The sequence below is a fragment of the Phyllobates terribilis genome, unplaced genomic scaffold (genome assembly GCF_046119375.1).
Source record: "Phyllobates terribilis strain yellow unplaced genomic scaffold, ASM4611937v1 Scaffold_3245__1_contigs__length_84943, whole genome shotgun sequence".
Lineage (NCBI taxonomy): Eukaryota > Metazoa > Chordata > Amphibia > Anura > Dendrobatidae > Phyllobates > Phyllobates terribilis.
The window spans coordinates 55,842-66,736 of NW_027365999.1; the positions used below are offsets into that span (position 1 = coordinate 55,842).

Sequence of the window (10,895 nt, forward strand, 5' to 3'; positions counted from 1 at the left end):
AAGTGTGTTTGTTTAAGTTTTTAAGTGTGTTTGTATTGTTTAAGTGTGTTTGTATTACTTAAGTATGCTTGTTTTCCTTTCTGAAGTGTGAATTATTTGTAAGTGTGTTTGAATTGTCGGTGAAGAATGCTTTGTTTACGCATGTTTGTAATGCAATTAAAGTTGTTTTTGAATTTGACAATCTTCAACTCTGCAACACTGCAACTCTGCGACATTGTAACTCTGATGAACTGCAACTCTGAAAAGCTGCAACGCTGCAACTTAGAGTTTGGCTCCGAAATTGAAATTGAATTTGATTCCGAATCTGAATTTGAATTTGGCGCCGAATTCAAATTTGATTTTGAACTCAAATTTGAATTTGAAATCGAATTCAAATTCGGAGCCAAAGGGATGAGCCATGTCTATATAAAGAAAAGATGGAAATCACTTTTCATACACCAACCTTCTTTCATATCATAACTCTGCAACTCATTCTTCACACACCGATACTCTTTCATTTCATAACCAAACACAAACATGTCTACTATATCAAACTCTTCATCATCTGACAATCTCCTCGGCCAAGTTAGTAGTTATGTGCGGTCCACCGTACCTCGTATGATGCATCTCGTTCAACAACAACAAGTACAACACCACCAAGCACCACAAAGAAATTCAAGGAAGAAGCGTAATGTTATTAGCAGAGAGAGAGTCGACCGTGTCTTGCTACTAGAACTAGATTACTTTGGTCTTGCAACAACCTATGTAGATAAGTTCCGACGCAGATACGGAATGAGGAGGACCTTGTTCGAACGAGTAGTTGTTGGGGTGGTGAACCAAGATGATTACTTTGTGCGCAAGGTAGATGCTGTTGGCCGCTCAGGGTTATCCACGCTCCAAAAATGCACCGCAACCATTCACATGCTAGCTTATGGTTGTTGTGCCGATGCGGTCAATGAGTATTGCCGCATGGGGAAAAGTCGGCTCTAGAATGTCTGTCGCGTTTATGTGATGCTTTGTTTGCGGAGTTTGGTGCAACCTACATGAGTAGGGCTAATGAAGACGATGTACGACAAATTCTAGCTATCAACGGTGCAAGAGGGTTTCCTGGCATGCTAGGGAATATCGACTGCATGCATTGGACATGGAAGAATTGTCCAATGGCGTGGCATGGTCAATTCCAAGGGAAAAGAAAAACACTTACCGTTGTTTTAGAAGCTGTAGCGACCCAGGACACCTGGATATGACATTCTTTCTTTGGGGTTTTGGGGAAATTCAATGACCTATCAATAGTGCAGCGCTCGACGATGTCCGAAGATCTTCTCAACGACACACACCTCAGGTTGAATATACTGTTAATGGTCATCAATACAACATGCCGTACTACTTAACTGATGGCATCTATCCACCGTGGGCTACGTTTGTGAGTGCGGTTGCAAATCCGATAACTCATATGGAGTCAAAGTTCTCTCAGCTGCAAGAGTCTTGTAGGAAAGATATGGAGCGTGCATTTGGTGTTTTGCAAGCACAATTTGCAATAATACCCAATCCGGCTCTTGCCCATAACAAATCCACACTCCGGAAGATCATGGATTGCTGCATCACACTGCACAATATGATAGTGGAGGATGAGCGTCACACTTACATAAACTACGACATCGAGATGGAAAGCCTGAGAATGGAGTTCGAACAAGACACGAGGGAAAGTGTTGGGGATCTGAATGATGGAATTCGTATCAGAAGGGCGAGTTCTACAATAAACTCTCTCGATGATTACATGAATATGAACTGTCAAATGCACAACGTCATCACGCATGATAGACTAACTTCGGACATGATGCAACATATTTGGAGGTTACGTTGATTGTCTGAGTTTTAATAATCGTGTGTCATGTTTGCTTTAAGATCAATGCATTTATGTTTGTTGTTGAATTCACTTGTTTTATCCAGTTCACGTCAATTTTTAAGCTTGTTTCCGTCCGCGTTAATGTCTTTACTTTTGTTGTTGTAATCTGGTATGTTCTGTAATTCGCATAGTGTAATATGTTTGTTGTTGCAATTCAAATTCCGATTTTGTTATTTAAGACTATATTAATATTATAATTTTATCTAATACAATATATAATAATTAAATTAATAATTTAATACTATATTAAAAAATTAAAAATTAACTATTATATTATTTTAATATTAAAAAATTAAAAAATAATAAATTGTGGCACATGCCTCATTGGATGACACGTTCCAAAAAGTGATGACATGTGGGTAGTCTAATCCGGATTGACTTAGGTAATTACAAAACTAAAAATGAATTCCATTCGAATATCATTATTATTGGCAAAGCAATTACATTTCTCACAACCAACCAAATCTTTCACGAGCTTACACTTTTCTTTCTCCCTCCAGTTCCACTTATTATTGAGACAATCAAAGCACAAGTACAGAGTTCTAGCTAGACGGCGCGGTCAGAATCGATCAAAAGCAGCACCTTCTTCCTCCCTCGAATAACTTCATCAAACAGGTCATCTACCACTGACTTGAACATCTCCAGCCCTGGAACGGCTAAATCCGGCATCATCCTCTGCCTGTTGAACCCGGAAATTGCCGACCTAAGAAGGTTGCAGAGGTCTAACAGGTCAAGGCTTTCCTTCAAGTAGTCATCCACCATTAGAGCACGCTCCCATGGCCCCGATACCTGAGAAACCCTCTTCGAGAACGAAGACAGGAACTGAGAATGCTTCGTCTTAGTCAACAGCATGGCCTCGCTGCACCACTTGAATGACATCGACTCCTCCTCTAACGACTTCCGAAGGTCGTGTATCAGAGAAGCAAACAGAGAATGGGAATGAAGAGACCTTTCCTTATGATTGAATGGAGAAAAACAAGTCAGAAAACAAGTCAGAAAAACTTTGGTCATTGTACTTGTTCTTCCTAGCAGGCAAGACTGAAGAAGAAAAGGACAGAGGAAAAAGGGGAAGGGAATTGCTTTGCAGTATAAACTACTCTCTCTCTCTCTGTGGGTGTCATTAGTAGGCAGAAGGAGCGTAAGATGATGCATAAAGAGTCAGTTAATGCCAAGAAGAGATGTGAAGCAATAGCAAATTAGCAGTACGTTTTCTCTGCTGCCTTGTTCAGTACAAACAAGTAGGCGGGGATCCACCATGGACAGAAAACAAATGATCCACAAGATAAGTAACAGCTTGCTCTCATCTCTAACTGCATTAATTCTTTTGTGATGATTACATTACTGAAGAGTTTAAATTTGTTACGCTTATAACACATATGACATTACCATGCTTGCCTGCAAAAAGTAGAGAAAAGAGGGAAAACAAGTAAAAAGGGAAGGTTTCTTGTTCTGCAAAGCAAGTTTCAAGGGCTGGTTGGTTAGTGACAGAGACACTGAAACAAGAGAGCTCTCTGAGATTAATTTCAACAGAGTACAAGCAAGCCAATCAACAAAAAGTACATATTTGTACCATGATTGAACCAAATAGAGATTGTTGCAGAAGTTAGAGTGGCTGGGAAATGGTTTAAGGAATCGGACTTCCTTAGACAAATTTATGAAGTTGTTGTTAGGATTGTTTGAGCTTTGATGGTAACAAATATTCAACTCACAAATATACATTCAACTCACAAATATAGTTGGATTGTATTTTAAGATCATTACTATCGGGTACTGGAAACACAGTGAAGAACAAAAGGAGTACCCACTGACAGAAAGTTACCTCGGATAGGGTGTCGGTGATTTTAGTGAAAATGATTGTCCATTTAATGTTATTGGTATTCATGTGTGTAAGAATGTGAATGCCCATTTAGGATTACCATTGCATTGACTAGGTATATATATAGTACAAAGTTAATGTGAGCATAATAATGTGAATACAATAAAGTGTAATGTGAACACAAGAAATATATTCATTACATAGTATATATATAGTCTAATATTTCCCTGCAGTCGAAGCCGGAGAAACATGGAGGTTGAGACTTGATCTGAAGTTATAGAAGAGTACTTATGGTAGCCCTTTTGCGAAGATACGCGAGAATTATTGAAGAGATGGAACATGTTGGACACAAACTTCACCAAGGCTAACCTTGTCACAAACAAAATGTATATCAGTCTCAATATGCTTCGTTCATTGATGCTAAACCGGGTTAGCGGTCATGTAAACGGCGCTAACATTGTCGCAAAAGACAACTGTGGATCGAACCAGCGGTGGGTGAAGTTCATTGAGAGGACTGCGCAACCATGTGGCTTTGGCCCACGATCCTGTATTTTGCTTCAGCACTTGAACGACTCACCATTGACTGACGTTTCGAAGACCAAGAGACGAGGTTGGGACTATGGAAAATGCAGAAACCGGATGTGGAATGTCATGAGTCGGGAAAAGCCTTCCCAATAGGCATCCGAGTAGGCCGTGAGTCGTGTGTGATCACCACGTCATATTGATATACCAATCGTAGGTGTACCTTTGACGTATATAATGATGCGCTTTAGGGGCAGTGAGGTGTTTGTCTCATGGATCATGCATGTAAAGCCAACATTGCTACACAACGTAGGCTGTGTCGGGCCAAATGAAGGTGAGATATTGGACTGCACCGGCCTGGGAGCGGTAATGAGTCGGATGTGCTACTGGTGCGCTAGCTATGGATGGTAGCTTTACATCGATGTCAACCAGAGTTTGACTTGGATTGCAAAAGGAGAGTCGGGCCCACTCAACAATGTCTGGAGCGTACCCGTTTTAGATGAGATGATGACCACCATCAATTTTGCGGATTGAGATACGAGGAAATAATGAAGGTCTCCAAGATCGGTCATGGCAAACTCCCAACTCAGTTGGTGGATTACTCTTGCAATAAGATCAGATAATGATGCAGTGAGGATTATGTCATCAACGTAAACAAGGAGGTGAGCCTAGTCTTTGCCAAATTTGTTTATGAACAAGGACGTGACGGATTTGCTAGGTCGGAAACCGAGTTCAACCAAAAACTTTGCGAACTGAAACCAAGCCCTCGGTGCCTATTTTAAGCCATACAATGCCTTCTTAAGTTTGCAAACATAGTTGGGATGTTGAGGATTGACGAGACCCCGACGGTTGTTGGCAATAAATCGTTCATTCAAAGTTCCATGGAGAAACGTGCTCTTGACATCAAGTTGATGGATGGGCCAACTTCTGTTGACGACAAGACTTAGAACGGTCCAAACTGTGGCTGGTTTGACGACATGCAAGAACGTTTCACAAAAAATCAATCCTGCCTCTTGAGAGTATCCATTGGCCACCCATCTTGATTTGTAGCGAGCGAGCTTGTCATCGGGTCCGCACTTGTGCCAGAATATCCATTTTCCTGTATCCAGATTACTATCACAAGGTCTCGGAACAAGATCTAAAATCTCATTATTAATTAAGTATCATATTCTTTCTACATAGATTGAAACCTTTGGGGATTTCGGATGGCTGTTTGTGGGTTTTTGGTAAGTGAGATATTGTGGATGATATATTAAAAATCTGTTTGGGTTTGAAATTCTAGCCCTTGATCTCGTTATCATGGTGTGTGGTTGTGTTGGGTCGTTCGTAGGTGTAGAGGACACGACTTACATGACAGATCTGGAGTGGGTGTTTGTTTCCGGAAAATGTGGCGTTTACTATTGAATTTTCGGAATCAGTCCGGATAAAGGGGGTTTGAGTTTGACCGGGCAATGGAACCATTTTCTTGGGATATAATGTGGGGCCGAAATTGGAGGAGGTGTGGATTGTGGAGAAAGATTTGGATTTGATTGATTTATTCGTGGAAGGTGGGATCATTTATTTGTAGAATAGCTTGACTGGAATTTTTAGGCAAGATTAAATTTGGATGGGCAGCTGGAACGTGTGAGTATATTTTTTTTAACAAACAATACAAAGGTCCATCTTCCAGAGAAGATGGCCTAAATCATCTAAGCGGATGATCTTTACAAAATCCCACACTCTAGAGGGGAAATGGCTGTTGAGGAGATCTTGTCTGTCTACCCTGAAGGTAGAAGTAAACCTACTAATCACTTCCAAAATCAGCGATGCATTCCATCTTGGTTTAGAAAGAAAGTCAGCTGCTTGGTTATCAAGGCGTTTGATGTGATTGAATTTGATCGCCTGAATAGTAGAGCTCAAGTTGTGAATGTCTTGAATGATTGGATAGATTTTCCAGAGAACCTTCCACATGCGCTTCAAACTGTTTATAACCATGAGATTATCGCCTTCCACGACGACAAAAGGTGAACCCAAGTCAACAACAGCCTTAACTCCTGCAAGAGCAGCTAAAGCTTTGACCTTGAGAGCATTCGTAGCTTGAACTTCTCGAGAATCAGCATGGATAATTCTTCCAAATTGATCTCTAATTATATAAGCTGTATGTCCAACATTATCTTTGTAGGAACCATCAAATTTTACTTTGATCCAGTTTTGTGGAGGCCTTTCCAACCTTTTCGTGTCTTGAAAGGCTTGATCGCGGAAGAGCAAGACGTGGAATCTTTAAACTGAGAGCTTCTAATTTCATTCTTTTTCCAAAAATCAAATTGTGCCAGAGCAGTTGCAATGATATTATTAAAGAGCGTAATTCTAGGTTTATCCTCATTTCTGAAAATGATATTATTTCTGGTTTGCCACAGATTCCACCAAATTAAGAAGGCAAGGAGAATATTAGTGTTAGAATTCGTAAAATTCTGAAGAGATGTGAAAAAATCCCCTGTATCCATCAGAGAGTAAGAGTTCTCAGTTTTCTTTTCTAACTAGTAGAACAAATCTATAGTGAATGAACAATTGAAAAAGATATGATTAGTAGTTTCTATAGCTCTATGACAAAGGGAGCACTGATCAGAGACACGATGGAAGAATCTATTAAGTCTTTCAGAGGTTGGAAGGCAATTGGAACAAGCTTTCCAGATGAAATTCTTAATTTTAGGAGGGAAATCAAGCTTCCAAAAATTAATCGTGAGAAAAAAATTAGTGGTAGATCGGGAAGCATGAAAGGCCGATTGAGAAGTAAACTCTCCATCATTGGAAGGAAACCAAATAATTTTATCTTCTGAAGGGAAGGAAGGTATGTAAACTGACTTAATTTTCTCAACAATAGAGGAAGGAAAGAGAGCATTGAGCATCTCAAAATTCCATTGCTTATCTGGAGTCCAGAAATGATTGAGAGGAGCGTTCCTATCATTTGAACCTAAAAACATGGACAGATCCAGGTTGGGATGCCATTTGTCAATCCAAAATTTGATTATAGTACCATTACCAATCTGCCATTTAATAAGGTATTTAAATTTGTTTCTGATAGAAAGAAGACGGTTAAATTGCCATGAAAAGGAGGCTGATTTCAGAACATTTAGAATGTCGGAATTGGCTAGATATTTTTCATAAATAATTATGGTCCAGAGAGAATATTAATTCATTAAAAAATACACGCCTTGAAATTATCACCTTATGATTTTTGAGATCGAGATAACGGTATCCTTTATGATCCGGTGCATGGCCGAGGAAAATGGATGGTCTGGTACGTGGTTCGAATTTGTGGGATGATGTAGCTGATGTGTTTGGGTAGCATAAATATCTGAAGACGCGTAGGTTCCTATATGAAGGTTTGATTCGAAATAGGATCTCTTGTGGGGTTAAGTTGTTGATGGCGGTGAACGGTAAGAGGTTGATTAGGTGGGATGCAGTGTGAAGCGCTTCCACCCAATATCGACCTGGTAGTTGAGCTTGGAAAAGTAACATTTGTATGGTGTTAGTGATGGTCCGGATCCCGGTTCGGCTTTTCCATTTTTTGATATGTGTGGGGGCATGAGAAGTGGAAAATTATCCCATTGTGTTTGAGAAAAATGTTTAAATCCGAGTTGTCGAATTCCCGACCATGGTCACATTGAAGAGATTTAATTTTGGTTTGAAATTGTGTTTGGGCATATGTGATAAAACTTTTGAGAGTGGTGGTGGTTTCATTGTTTACTTACTTTCATCGATTTGAGGGCGTGAATTAACGCCTGCTGGTCCCACATAAGATTGGACGTGGTCTGAGATAGCATAGCATGGTGATACGGTTGTTGTGGATGCGGTATTGGCCCTAGGATCTCGTTCCAGTTGCCTTGGTTTGCTGGATTCCAGTGCGAGAATTGTTGCTGCCAGTGAGTAAGTTCAGAAGTTGTTGCTATAGATTTCCTTGGCCATCCCCGTAACCGCGACTAGGCCCGCACCTTCTGCCATGACCACGACCGCGATATTTGTTGTTATTGCGGCCGCAGTAATTCGAAGATGAGCCGGAAGTGTTGCTGTTGAAGTTTGGTGTCAAATGTGAAGTATTTTCCAGCTTAGGGTTTGAGGCACTGGAGTCGACCATTAGGGAAGTGAACGATGGTGTGGTCTGGCGATGCTGGGACTCCTTCCAAAATCAAGCAGCTCCGTGTCTCATGGAAAGTGGAAAGTTGTTTTTGGAATTGGATTAATGTAGCCATGTGAGATAAAGATTCATTAAGACCGCCTAGGGTTGGAAGAATGAGTTTTTTTTGTCAAAAACGGGGTTACCAACATCGGAAACCCATCGACAAGAGCTTCCAACGACATACAATAGTCACCCACAGATAAATTTCCTTGCTTGTGACTTTGAAAATCAGACTCAAGGTGAATGGCTCGAGCCTTCTTGTTGTCATGGAATAGGTTTTCGATTGCATCCCAGACTTGGTTGGCGGTAGCGTCGGGTTTGATGATGAGTTTGAATATGTCTTCATGAATGCAGCCGTAGATCCATGAAAGGATGGTGAAGTCAATAATCTTCCACTGCTTATCATTGGTATAGGCAGTCCCGTCTATGTGGTTTTAAAAGTTAAAATTGCCAAGCATCACGAGAAAAGGTGTCTTTAGATAGAATAGTTGGGAGGGGATTGAACAAGGGTGACGAGAACGTGTGTTTTGATAGAAGCGTCATGTAGCGCTTTTTGGACTGGTATGGCGCCGGGGGTGAGGGAGATGTCTCCGTCCGGAGGTTGCAGGTCATCGTTGATGGGCATGTTGTTTGGAACGGCGGTTGGGAGGTAAAAGAGAAGAAGAGATGCTGTTGGTTAAGGCTGAGTCGAGCTTAACCAAGCTCTCTTATTTTGATAATGACAAATCAATGTGTTTAATGGTTGTTTTGTGTTTGAAGCTTGACAGGTGTAACTTGAGGAGTTTTAGGTCAAGCTTAACAACAACAAGGTCCAGTTTAACCATGTAAGGGTCGAGCTTGAGCCTAGCGGGTAAAATTGAGTCTCGCAAAGGCTGAAATAAGAAAGCGCGAGTCGCGCTTTGCTGCGAGAGAGTCAAGCTGCAGAAATAATGAAGTGAAACAAGTGGAACTAATCCAGTGTTTGTTGCTAGATTACATGGAAGAAATCCAGTGGATGCTGAAGTGCGTGAAATAATTTTTCTCACGGAAGGAAGGCCGTTGAAGCTATAGCTAAAGGGAAAGGAGAATAGATGGAGGTTGTTAGAGCTTTATACTTTGGAGAGTGGAACCCCCCCGATCGTTGACATGGAGAAACGAAGGAGCGGGCATATCGCTGAGCTAGACGAGCACATCAACGAGCAAGAAAACAAAAGCACATATTAGGTAGTTGTAAAGAAGCACATGGTACACGGATCATGGGCTGATATGCGCTGAGTGATTTTAAAAGGCAGAGAACATGGATTGCTGAGCCGGCTTGGTTGTTATTGTTGTAAGCTAGTTTGTAGAATTGAGCTAAATTAGAGCTAGCTTATAATTCTATAGATAGCGAAGTGAACAGTGCTTATAAGGCATGCTTGAAAACGATTATCATTGGAGCAATGAGAGAGAGTAGACACTTGTGAGAGCAAAGTAAGGTAGCTTTGTTGTTTAAGAGTTAAGATTTGAGAGAAAGTGAGAGTAAACATTAAGGCTAGAGGAGAGCGAGAGAGTGTTTGTCTAAACTTTGTAAAGCTAACTTGTTAACCAATAAAGAGTAGTGGTGAGTTTCATCCCGGACTTAGTAGAAGTCTAGGGTTCTCACCTTGGAAAATTCCTTGCAAGTTTTATCGAGCTTTTATTGTTTTAATCTTCCTATTCCGCAATTAAGTGTTTAAGCTAGACCATAAATTAAGTGCTACTTTGGAAGGTAATAAATGATCCAACAATTACATCGATCCAACAATTGGTATCAGAGAAGGGCTCTTGCATAGATTCATACTATCTCATAGTTTGAATCATGGGGAACGATAAGCTAGCATTCAACCTTGGATTCTCTTTAGATAAGCCTCATGTATTAGCTGAAGGTGAGCTCGATTGGTGATTGACCATGACACACAATTATATCCAACAAATGGACTATCAATGATGTAGAATAATTGAGGTTGGTGATGAGAAGGTCAATGACGAGACGGACACAATCAAATGGGGTCCAGTTGAGTACGCAATTCTAGAGAAGAACGCCAAAGCCAAGCAACTCATCATCAACACACTCTCAAGGAAAGACATAGACAAGGTTATGTCAGTATCTACTGCCAAGCTAATGTGGGAAGAAATCATCGGCATGCATGCAAGTAGCGAGGACATGCGCAACAACAGAAAATTTGAGCTTCAGTGCGAGTTCCACTCATTCAAGATGGGAAAAAGTGAGACTATCTCGGATTATCGTTCAGGTTCCAGGCACTTTATGATAAAATGTCTTCTTCTGGCTTGAAGATCGATTCATGAGAGTTGTTCTCTTCCTTTTATTCACGGGGTTAACTCTAAATTTGACACCTTGAAGAAAATTATGCTCATGACTAAGGAAACAAAAGGACTCTCTATTCTGTTCTAGTCGGTAGGTAAGCTTAGAGTACAAGAAAGCGAAGATCTCAAGGAGTTGCTTGCAACCAAAGAGAACAGAGGAATGACGCTTAAGCTCACCTGAGTTCTTTAAAAGA

The 10,895-nt window shown here is 40.7% G+C and overlaps 1 pseudogene; it reads left to right on the top strand.

The window, feature by feature from the left end:
- The first annotated feature begins 516 nt into the window (after window positions 1–516).
- LOC141247747 (uncharacterized) lies at window positions 517–2,401 on the top strand (annotated as a pseudogene).
- Window positions 2,402–10,895: the final 8,494 nt, after the last annotated feature.